The sequence below is a fragment of the Protopterus annectens genome, chromosome 6.part0 (assembly GCF_019279795.1).
Source record: "Protopterus annectens isolate FY-2018-M chromosome 6.part0, PAN1.0, whole genome shotgun sequence".
Lineage (NCBI taxonomy): Eukaryota > Metazoa > Chordata > Ceratodontiformes > Protopteridae > Protopterus > Protopterus annectens.
The window spans coordinates 1,447,207,748-1,447,221,223 of NC_056737.1; the positions used below are offsets into that span (position 1 = coordinate 1,447,207,748).

General features: G+C 35.8%; 1 protein-coding gene across 2 annotated transcripts in view; it reads right to left on the reverse strand.

Moving 5' to 3' along the window:
- LOC122804826 (histamine N-methyltransferase-like) overlaps nt 1-13,476 on the reverse strand; it is a 432,475-nt gene that overhangs the window by 328,495 nt on the left and 90,504 nt on the right. The gene's annotated exons all lie outside the window — the stretch shown is intronic.

A 13,476-nucleotide genomic window follows, 5' to 3' on the forward strand; every position in this document is an offset into this window, starting at 1 on the left:
ACCCTTCCTGTATCCAAAATGACATTCCTGATCAACAAAATTAGTAAAAAAATGTATCAGAATGCAGAACATGCCAATGTTTGGCCAATGTATTCTTAATACAAAAGGTGTTACTACCATAAGTAGTAATAAACCTAACATATTGTGTACCAACTTCCGTTTCAGTGTCAACCAATAGTGCTGATCTGTCCATTTGGCCAGCCGCCCTATGTGCTTTTATAACACCACTTCTGTTATAACCTCACTTGTCAAACCTGTTTTCCAGTTCTAAAGCTTGTGTCTCATAAGTATTGGTTTGTGAACAAATTCTTCTAACTCTCTGAAATTGGGATCCTGGTATGTTTTGGATTGTGTGTGTGTGTGTGTGGGGGGGGGGGGGGGTGACAACTACCAGCATGCAGAAATGCATTTTTTGAAAAAGATTTTCTGTGTAAATCCTTCTCTAGATTTTCTAACTTTAACATCCAAATATTCCACTTCATGTTGATTGATATCCCCTATAAATTTGATACCATGTGGATTTTGATTAAGATATGCTACAAATTTCTGCCAGTCTAAACAGTCACCCCCCCCCCACCACACACACAATCCAACAATCATCCAGGTATCTCCTCCACATTACCAACTGTTCTTTAAAAATAACAGGAGTTGTATATATATATATATATATATTGGGCTTCTAAAAACCCCATGAACAGATCAGCATATGTGGGGGCAAAAGTAGCCCCCATTGCTGTCCCTTTAATTTGTAAATACCACTGATTTTGAAACTGAAAGGCATTATGTTCCAATACCATTCTAAGTAATTGAATCAAGAATTGTCTTTCTGGTATACTATACATTCCTGATTGTTCCATCCAAAATTCCACTGCTGTTATCCCTCCTGAATGTGGAATATTGGTGTACAGTGATTGTACACCAAGGGTCCCCAAACTATCTTTAACTGAAACTTGTACATCTTCCACCAGTGACAAGAATTTTTTAGTATCTCGAATCCTGTCTGTTATCAAAACTAACAGTCTTTTTAATTTATATTCAAGATATTCGTAAAGTGGTTCTGTCAATGAACCTCGTCCTGCCACTATAGGACGACCTGAGGGATTATCAAATCTCTTATGAATTTTGGGGACCATATAGAAATATTGTGGAACCGGATGGTTAACCTGGAGCTGTCCTTTTAAGTAGGGAGTAATAATACCTTATTCAATAGCATCTTGTAGAAACCTATCTACCATAAATTTATACTCAGAGGTAGGATCACTACTCAAAACAGAATAAAACTGTATGTCTGAAAATTGTCTGAGTGCTTCACTTATGTATTGAGCTTTGTCCCAAATCACAACAGCCCCTCCCTTGTCAGCACCCACTATCACTATATTTTGGTTGTTCATTAACCATTTCAAAGCTTCTTTTTCTGTAGTTGTCAAATTTTGAAACCCTGAACAAAAAACACTAGATTGATTAAGATGCAAATCTTTTAATACTAACTGTTCAAATGTTTTGATTGTGCTGAGATGTGGAGGCTTAAACATAGATTTTTTAAACTGAAAACCTCGTGGTTCAACTGTGTTTGAAACCTGCTCTTTTTGTGCGTAAAAGTACTTCAAATTTAATTTTCTACAAAAACTTTTAACATCATTAATAACATCATATTGAGACACAAAAAAAGAAGGAACAAAGCTCAAGCCTTTATTTAGCACACTGAGTTCACTAGATGAAAAAGTGAACTTAGTCAGATTTATGACTAAATTGTTAATGTCATTATCCTGATTAGTAGCAATGCTTGTTTCAGAGTCTATTGTTGTAACAAATTGTCCTGAAACATTTTCAAATGGACTTAACCATTTTCCTTTTAGGCCTGGGGATGTGCTTGTCTTCTGAAAACCTTACCCCATTTTAAGAAGACAAGATATACCATCTAGTGCATCGGAATATTCTTCTAGTCTAGTGTCTTTAACACAGACACAGAACCAGAAACAAGTGAAGTGCAAGATATTCCTTCACCAGCTTCAAAAAGATATAAGACACCTTTAGAAGGGCAGGTCGGAAACATCGTAGAGGAGTCCATAATGAAAATGTTTCAGGACAATTTGTTACAACAATAGACTCTGAAACAAGCATTGCTACTAATCAGGATAATGATATTAACAATTTAGTCTTAAATCTAACTAAGTTCACTTTTTCATCTAGTGAACTCAGTGTGCTAAATAAAGGCTTGGGCTTTGTTCCTTCTTTTTTGTGTCTCAATATGATGTTATTAATGATGTTAAAAGTTTTTGTAGAAAACTAAATTTGAAGTACTTTTATGCACAAAAAGAGCAGGTTTCAAACACAGTTGAACCAGGAGGTTTTCAGTTTAAAAAATCTATGTTTAAGTCTCCACATCTCAGCACAATCAAAACATTTGAACAGTTAGTATTAAAAGATTTGCATCTTAATCAATCTAGTGTTTTTTTGTTCAGGGTTTCAAAATTTGACAGCTACAGAAAAAGAAGCTTTGAAAGGGTTAATGAACAACCAAAATATAGTGATAGTGGGTGCTGACAAGGGAGGGGCTGTTGTGATTTGGGACAAAGCTCAATACATAAGTGAAGCACTCAGACAATTGTCAGACATACAGTTTTATTCTGTTTTGAGTAGTGATCCTACCTCTGAGTATAAATTTATGGTAGATAGGTTTCTACAAGAAGCTATTGAATAAGGTATTATTACTCCCTACTTAAAAGGACAGCTCCAGGTTGACCATCCGGTTCCACAATATTTCTATATGGTCTCCAAAATTCATAAGAGACTTGATAATCCCCCAGGTCATCCTATAGTGGCAGGACAAGGTTCATTGGCAGAACCACTTTCCGAATATCTTGAATATAAATTAAAAAGACTGTTAGTTTTGATAACAGCCAGGATTCGAAATACTAAACAATTCTTGTCACTGGTGGAAGATGTATAAGTTTCGGTTAAAGATAGTTTGGGGACCCTTGATGTACAATCATTGTACACCAATATTCCACATTCAGGAGGGATAACAGCGGTGGAATTTTGGATGGAACAATCAGGAATGTATAGTATACCAGAAAGACAATTCTTGATTCAATTAATTAGAATGGTATTGGAACATAATGCCTTTCAGTTTCAAAATCAGTGGTATTTACAAATTAAAGGGACAGCAATGGGGGCTAATTTTGCCCCCACATATGCTGATCTGTTCATGGGGTTTTTAGAAGCCCAATATATACATACAGCTCCTGTTATTTTTAAATAACAGTTGGTAATGTGGTGGAGATACCTGGATGATTGTTGGGTTGTGTGTGTGTGTGTGTGTGGGGGGGGGGGGGAGTGACTGTTTAGACTGGCAGAAATTTGTAGCATATCTAAATCAAAATCCACATGGTATCAAATTTATAGGGGATATCGATCAACATGAAGTGGAATATTTGGATGTTAAAGTTAGAAAATCTAGAGAAGGATGTTTGACTACTGATTTACACAGAAAACCTTTTTCAAAAAATGCATTTTTGCGTGCTGGTAGTTGTCACCCCCCCCCCCCCCACCAACACACACACACACACACACACACACAATCCAAAACATACCAGGATCTCAATTTCAGAGAGTTAGAAGAATTTGTTCACAAACCAATACTTATGAGATGCAAGCTTTAGAATTGGAAAACAGGTTTGTCAAGCGAGGTTATAACAGAAGTGGTGTTATAAAAGCACATAGGGCGGCTAGCCAAATGGAGAGATCAGCACTATTGGTTGACACTGAAAGGGAAGTTGGCACACAATATGTTAGGTTTATTACTACTTATGGTAGAAATACCTTCCGTATTAAGAATACATTGGCCAAACATTGGCATGTTCTGCATTCTGATACATTTTTTTACGAATTTTGTTGATCAGGAATGTCATTTTGGATACAGGAGGGGTAAAAGCATTTGACAACATTTCTCTTCCTTTAAGAAGGGTAGAGTACAGAAGTCCATTATATATACTAATATAGTGAGGAGCACTTTTTGTGGAACATGTAAATATTGTAAACTGATGGCTAAAACAAAGTCTTTTACATCTGTTAACACCAAGAAGGTTTTTGATATTAAATATCTAATTACCTGTAGTAGTACATGGGTAGTCTATATGGCTGTTTGTCAATGCGGAGCGTTCTATGTAGGACAGACTCCTGCACATTTAAACAAAGAATAGCTCTTCATATTAGTGACATTAAATGCCAGAGATCTCGTAGTGCCTTGTACAAACATAAAATGTTTCATACTACAGCACATTTTGTATTCATAGGTTTGGATATGGTAGTGATGCAAGATACTAATGAAGCTCATAAACATCGGACACTAACACAAAGAGCGTAGGTGGATAGTGAACTTGGGGCATTATTTAAACCTGGTCTTAATGACCATTGGTGAAGGTTAAATAATTTATAAGTATACCCTTACTCTTGTCTTTAATGTAGTTTAGGGGAAGTTCATAAAGTTATAATATGGTGTTATTTTACATTATATTATAAACAAAGGTAGAAATAAAACTAAGCAGAATTGTGATAGGTGAGTATAATTCAGTACCAAATATGTTTATAGTATTAATTGGTAGGTATGATATAGATATTCATAATTCAGCTAGGTAATGATAGATTGGATATATTTCCCTTACCATATTAGATATAGCATGGGTATAGGTATAGTTTTGGGTGCAGGAATTTATTCAAATTTTTTTATTTATCTATATATTTCACAAGTGTTTTTTTTGGGCTTAACAAAATTTAATTATTATTGTAAATAAATGGGATCATTTAATTTTCATGATATAAAAATATATACACAGTTTAATATATGGTTGATGGTAAATTAGGGTTGAAATATACGCATGTGTCTTTAAAATGTTTGCTAGTTGCTTGATTGCCTATATGCTTAAATCCGGGCTGTTGCCTGATGATGTTGCACACTGAGGACGCTTTGAGCGAAACCGGCCACCGGTCTGTGTTTGTGTTGGGCAGGTTGCCTAATAAACTTCTCATAACTTTGGCTGTTTGGATTTATTTAGAGTGCTGGAATATATTTTTTGCGTGTGTGTGTATACATATATATATATATATATATATATATATATATATATATGTGTGTGTGTGTGTGTGTGTGTGTGTGTGTGAGAGTGTGTGTGTGTGTACATCCAATTTATAAAATACCAGTGTCCAAAAAGTCAGCATTAACATTGTCAACAAAATGCTGAAAGGCTGCTGCCCATGCTCCAAGGACTAATTTTGGAAATGCAAAATAAAAAGAAAGTGATTTTGCATGAGTGTTTCCCCCCCCTGCATCCCCATGTATGGGGCAGAGCCCACCACACCTTCTGCTTATTATATATATATATATATATATATATATATATATATATATATATATATATATATATATATTTATATATATATATATATATATATATATATATATATATATATATATATATATATATATATATATATACTAACTCCAAGATGACAAAATCCCTGGTTAGATACATATTCCCCTATCTGGGGATTGTTGATCTCGCATACCCATTGACCATCTACTTCTATCAATCAAACTGTCCCAACTGAACAGATATCAACTTCTGAGTGTTTCAATCAAAAGTACAAGATCCAATGTCATGGTCAAAAATACCTTTATACAGCATAGTTCAGCAGAGTAGAATTATCTCCTTTATCATAAAAACACGCACACACATACATAGTAAACTAAGCAATCATGGTCTTGTCTCCCAGAACAAGAAACTGCAATCATTTCATTCTGTACAAGCTTATGAGCAAACATTTTTCTACATATCAGACTATAACCACTGACCAATTAAAACTAAACATTTTTCTATGTAATGGACTATAACCACTGACCTATTAAAATTAAACATTTTTCTACGTAATGGACTATAACCACTGACCTATTAAAACTAAACATTTTTCTACGTAATGGATTATAACCACTGACCTATTAAAACTAAACATTTTTCTACGTAATGGACTATAACCACTGACCTATTAAAACTAAACATTTTTCTACGTAATGGATTATAACCACTGACCTATTAAAACTAAACATTTTTTGATGTAATGGACTATAACTACTGACCTATTAAAACTAAACATTTTTCTACGTAATGGAATATAACCACTGACCTATTAAAACTAAACATTTTTCTACGTAATGTAATATAACCACTGACCTATTAAAACTAAACATTTTTCTACGTAATAGACTATAACCACTGACCTATTAAAACTAAATATTTTCCTACGTAATGGACTGTAACCACTGACCTATTAAAACTAAAAATTTTTCTACATGATGGACTCTAACCACTGACCTATTAAAACTAAACATTTTTCTACATAATGGACTATAACCACTGACCTATTAAAACTAAACATTTTTCTATGTAATGGATTATAACCACTGACCTATTAAAACTAAACATTTTTCTACGTAATGGACTATAACCACTGACCTATTAAAACTAAACATTTTTCTACGTAATGGATTATAACCACTGACCTATTAAAACTAAAAATTTTTTGATGTAATGGACTATAACTACTGACCTATTAAAACTAAACATTTTTCTACGTAATGGACTATAACCACTGACCTATTAAAACTAAACATTTTTCTACGTAATGTAATATAACCACTGACCTATTAAAACTAAACATTTTTCTACGTAATAGACTATAACCACTGACCTATTAAAACTAAATATTTTCCTACGTAATGGACTGTAACCACTGACCTATTAAAACTAAAAATTTTTCTACATGATGGACTATAACCACTGACCTATTAAAACTAAACATTTTTCTACATAATGGACTATAACCACTGACCTATTAAAACTAAACATTTTTCTACGTAATGGATTATAACCACTGACCTATTAAAACTAAACATTTTTCTACGTAATAGACTATAACCACTGACCTATTAAAACTAAATATTTTCCTACGTAATGGACTGTAACCACTGACCTATTAAAACTAAAAATTTTTCTACATGATGGACTATAACCACTGACCTATTAAAACTAAACATTTTTCTACATAATGGACTATAACCACTGACCTATTAAAACTAAACATTTTTTGATGTAATGGACTATAACTACTGACCTATTAAAACTAAACATTTTTCTATGTAATGGAATATAACCACTGACCTATTAAAACTAAACATTTTTCTACGTAATGTAATATAACCACTGACCTATTAAAACTAAACATTTTTCTACGTAATAGACTATAACCACTGACCTATTAAAACTAAATATTTTCCTACGTAATGGACTGTAACCACTGACCTATTAAAACTAAAAATTTTTCTACATGATGGACTCTAACCACTGACCTATTAAAACTAAACATTTTTCTACATAATGGACTATAACCACTGACCTATTAAAACTAAACATTTTTCTATGTAATGGATTATAACCACTGACCTATTAAAACTAAACATTTTTCTACGTAATGGACTATAACCACTGACCTATTAAAACTAAACATTTTTCTACGTAATGGATTATAACCACTGACCTATTAAAACTAAAAATTTTTTGATGTAATGGACTATAACTACTGACCTATTAAAACTAAACATTTTTCTACGTAATGGACTATAACCACTGACCTATTAAAACTAAACATTTTTCTACGTAATGTAATATAACCACTGACCTATTAAAACTAAACATTTTTCTACGTAATAGACTATAACCACTGACCTATTAAAACTAAATATTTTCCTACGTAATGGACTGTAACCACTGACCTATTAAAACTAAAAATTTTTCTACATGATGGACTATAACCACTGACCTATTAAAACTAAACATTTTTCTACATAATGGACTATAACCACTGACCTATTAAAACTAAACATTTTTCTACGTAATGAACTATAACCACTGACCTATTAAAACTATAATTATTCTATATAGACTATAACCACTGACCTATTAAAACTAAACACCTTTGTATTTTTTTACTTACTAAGGATATGCAGAACCATTATCTGTGTCTTTCCTTATTAGGCACAAGTTCTGATCTTTATGTTGGCACTACCTATGTTGGAAAATATCAAGGCAGTGAAAGAAAATTCAAGACAGACCTTAGCTGTCAGGATCCACCTTGAAACAATATATATTCTGCTGAAAGAAAGAGTATTATATAAATCACTAAACATTTTGCCTTCTTACACTTCTCTCTTCTCATCCATATACCTAGATATATACTTGACAAACTCTTTGATGAATTACTTTCAGAGATCCAACATGTAAAAGGTTCCTGCAGTCTTCAGCTGTACCATCTCCTCACCCATCTTCCTTTTTAAGCCAAATCCAGCATATCTTCTTCCAAAAATTATGCTTTTCATGCATTTTATAAACTTTTGCATCTTACAATCTTTAGTTAGAAAATCTGTAGCTCTACTATTCCCTGGTAATACCTTTTTCTTTCCATCCCTCACACCATTCTACAGGCCTTTCTCTAGATTAATTTCAGCAGCTTGATATCTCTATCTTTCTCTCTCCCTGTCTCTCTCACTCTTTACGGAATCCAGAACTATAAGAATTACTCAGGTTGTGGCCTGACTTGGGTCTATTAGCACAAGAGCATTACCTCTTTGTTTTTGGAATCTATACCTCTACGAAAACACCATAAGGGGGAAGAGTTATATATATAGTAACCTTTCTGGTCATTAACTGTAGCAGAAAACACCAGTCTCTGAAATGCCAACAATAATTTAATAGTACAAAGCTTTTTGGATAGTTTCCTTCATCTGTGTTAAAATACATTTAAAATCAAACACTCACCTAATATTAAGTTCAAATCCTATCACAAGATAAAGCCCCCAATCCAAAATCAGATTCAATTAAGCAATATACAAAATTTAAAGACACATACTAAAATAATATGTTTGAATTCAAAACATCCTAGAAACTAGGAATACTGTCAGAATCCTGTACATTAACATTATTACCTACTACAAAATTAATTTCAGTTTCATTTGTTTCAAAATTGCTTTTATACCAACAGCAGTATTAATAACCAGTTTGCAATCAGCTTGTAGCCATAAAGTCCATTCATATTCAAGAGTTTCTAGCCTATTACTAAAGTAGCCCCGCTGTTTGTATACCTCACATAATTGTTGTTCACAAACGTTGTAAAATGCGGTAATTACCGGGGAGCTAATAGGGATGAATGTACTTAATTTTTTTACATACCTGAGTTTCGTTTGAACTATAACAATCATAGATTTAAATTTCTCATAAATAATTTTAAATCAGTCAGTGCCTCTACAATGGTTTCTGTATTAGAAGGAATAAATTGTAAGCCTCTATTCAATACTGCATAGTCAGATGGAGTCAGGACTAATGTGGATAAATTAATGACTGCTTGCTTATTCACCACTTCTGATGCATAGAGCAACTGCTATTTTCAAGTCCATTCTATCTTCGTCTTCCTCCTCCATCTTTTCCTTGCAGTCATTTTCTCAAGGGGTCCCAACCCCGTATTTCCATCATTTTGATAAAAGTTGAGCTGCACTAAAGTTTGTGGTTGCCGAAAATCCTCAGCCCATCTCATAGCTCCAGTAACTCCTAATGCAGGGGCCACAGTTAGTGTAGCAGTTGTTGCTGTATTACTAGTAGTTGTTATTACAGCTTGTGGGGAAGGGGTACAATCAGAACTTTGTGTATCCTGATGGTTCATCCCATCACCATTATCAAGCACAGGTATATTAAAAGTATCCAGAACATACCTAGAACCTTCACGAGCCAATCTACTTTCATTTGCCAAAGGTTTCTTAGGCCAGGAAAAAATATTCCCAGTCTTAATATCTGCTTTTAGAGTGATTCAAATATTAATGAAGAGCCCCAGAGGAGACAATTTTAATACTAGGCTATAAACTGTTGAATATGAATGGATTTTATGTCTGCAAGCTGATTGCAAACTGGGTATTAATACTGCTGTCAGTATAAAACCAATTTTGAAACAAAAGCAAATGAAATTGAAATAAATTTTGTAGTAAGTAATGATGTTACCATTGACTTGGTGTACTGTATTTCCTTGATCCTATTTTTGTTTTGCATTATCTTTAGTAGGCAATATCCTCAAGATAAAAGAACATGGATCACAGACTGTGCACCGAGTCAGAGCTAGCCACTCAGTGGTTCTAGGTGATTCCGTTATGTTGACTAATGTTGGGCAAGGGTAGTTATGGTGATAAATAAGTTAAGGACCCAGCCTACTCTGACTTATGCCAGTGACCCATCCTAATGGTGGGAGGGGTGTATGTGCCCCTGTTGGCCTTTGTGTGTCTGCCATAAAATCCCAGCTGCCCTAGGTCAATAAGAAACTGGCTGGCCAATATCCAGTTGCCTAGCTTGAATTACCTGGGATAGCTCTGTTGAGAGAAAGCTGGATGTAAAACCAATGAACCTGCCAAACATGAACTAAGCATTGCTACATTCAATGTAGTTTGACTGACAGGATTGACAGGATGGAGCTTGGAAGACATCAACATTATGGTAGATGGACATCATATGTATCCAGGAGACAAATGGAAGGGTATTGGAGCAAAGTCACTAGGCTTGGGATCCAGAGTCTACTACTTAGGAAGAGAGCAGACTAGAAATGATGTGGGCATTGTGGTGAGGGAGAGGCTTCAGAAGACAGTGAGGGCTGTCATCAAAATTAGTGATATGCTCATGGCAATCAGACCCCGGTGTAAGGATAGGGTACTATGTATAATCTCTGCATGTGCCCCGTAGCAGAGTTGTGACAGTGAGGTAAAGAGTGCATTCAGACAGCAGTTGTAGGACCTACTAGATAAACCAGGCTAATGTGAATTGGTGTTGATAATGGGTGACCAGAATGCACATACAGGGATAGACAAACAGGCAGACAGAACAGGATATGAGGACTGCCTGGGTCCAGATGGGTGGGGCAACAGGAATAAAGAAGGAGAAGCCATTCTTGACTTTTGTCTGGCAAATGGCTTGATGGTACCCAACACATGATTTAACAAGAAAGACAATCACAAAATCATATACAAGAGTGGCCAACATGCAACTCATGCAAACTTCCTTCTAGTAAAGAAAGGACACTGGGTAGAATCTGTGATAGCAAAGTCATACCCACTGAAACAGTCCACAGCATAAACCACTGGTTGCCACAATCACGGAAGGCTCTAAGGTCAACAGAAACTAGGCTTAAGACCTTGAAGATGACTGAAGAGAAAGCACAGCAGTTCAAGGAATTATTAAGGGCTCTAGCACTTCAGGAAGAAGAGAAAATAGGTGAAGTTGCAGAAAAACGGATGCCCAAAGATTCTCAGAAAACAAACACCTACCACTATACATACAGCCACATTAAATAAAGCCCCAAACAATAAGCCTAGGATATGTGAAGACTATACAATGGCTATGCAGCCAAGCCAGATATGGAAGCAAAGTACATAAAGAAAGCTGGTTGCAGAATGCAGAAGTACAGGAAGTGACCAAAAAAGAGTGCAAGGAAAAGTGGACGTTCAAAAAGTCGGACCAGGCTAAGAAGGAATTCTGGTTGGCTATAAAATAGGCTAAGAAGAAATTTTAATAGCAATCAACATGGCATCAGAGGCAGCCAACCAGCTTCTGGAAAGTGATTCAGTAAATGGCACAAAGAAACCCTATCAGGTTGCAAGGCAAAGACAGAAAGTCTGACTCTTTTTCAAACCTTAATAAAGGATGCCAGAGGCAAGCTGATCACCAGCCCAGAGGACATCAGACAGATGGAAGGAATACTTCCAGCTGCTTCTGAATGAAGAAAACCCCTTAAAATCTGTACTGCCCCAGACACAGCCTCTGATAAAAGAAGAGAAGGAGCTCACCCTAAAAGAAGTGAGAACAGCACTGAGGAAAATTAGGTCAGGGAAAACAGCAGGCTAAGATGAAGTTACAGCAGATATTATAAGGATGTTGGGTGAGGCAGGGAAGAAACGGCTCCCGAGGGTATTCATAGCAGTATGGACAGAAGGTGTATCCCAGATGACTGGAGAATAAGTATACTAGTGCCAGTATTCAAGAACAAATGGATATTCAAAACTGTGGACAGTACAAAAGTATCAAACTCCTGCCACACTGCATGAATCCCTGGACAGGTTGATTGATAAAAGAATGCAAAGAGTAGTAGAAAGGAAGATGGGAGATGAGCAGTTCAAATTCAGATTAGGATGCAGCACAACTGACATTATGTTTGCAGTGAAACAGATGGTTGAGAAGAAGCTGAAGGTGAGGACATAGTCCAATTGGACATTCCTACACTTGGAAGAAGCATATAACAAGGTCCCAAGAAAGCTAATTTGCGCAGTCTTGTGATGGTTTGAAGTCTCATAAAGACTAGTAGAACTGGTGCAGGCTATGTACAAAGACTCAATGACTCAAGTACGAAAAGTTTTTGGACTCACAGAGGGGTTCTCAGCAGGAGTGGGTGTGCATCAGGGTTCAGCTCTGTTCCCACTCCTGTTCATACTGGTGGTGGACTACATTGGAAAACAGGTCAAAGGGGATAGGTCAACAAAGTTGCTGTGTGTAGATGGTGTGGCATTACAGGAAGACTCTGAGAAAGAGCTTCAGCAAAGGATAGAGGAATGTAATGCAAAACTAAAAGCTCATGGGATGAAACTGAGCACAAATAAGACAGTTGTAATGGCAGCAAATGGGGAACTCAGAAGAAGCTGAAAATTGACATAGAAGGGAAAACAGTGGAACAAGTTAACAGCTTCAAATGTCTGGTAGAGGTGGTTGAGGAGAAGTGGCACAGGAAAATAACTTTCTTGGGTGGTGTAAGCCAGGGAATCTTGCTGGCTAGGCTTACATAGGCCCTCAGACCAATAGCCTAGTACCTACCTATGAACCTATGAAAGTCTGAACAAGGAGGCCAAAGCTTGATTCGGAGGGGCTGCAGTCAACTGGTGTAGATTGTCAGGGGTAGTGTATAACAGAAGAATGCCAAAGAAGCTGAAAAGTAAGGTGTACAAAACAGTGATGTGACCAGTAGTACTGAATGGTACAAAATCTTGAGCAGTAAATGCGGAGCAGTTGAGGAAGTTTGAGGTCATGGCGAAGAAGTGCCTGAGACAAGTGGTAGGATATACACTGTGGAAGAGATGAAGAAATGAGGACATCAGAGCAGAAGCCAAAGTAGCTCCAATTGCAGTGAAGGTCAAAGTGAACAGATTACAGATTATGGTAGTTCAGGCACATGTGCAGAAAAACAGAAGCCAATCTGATGAAGAAGATTTGGGACAAACAAGAAGAAGGCTTACCTTTAAGCATCCCTGTTACTAGCACTTTCTCTAATACCTAAAAAGATCATCTCTACTTGACTCCAAGTAGACTTTTCTCTATCTGTTAAACCTAGCACTTGCTCCTACAGTAC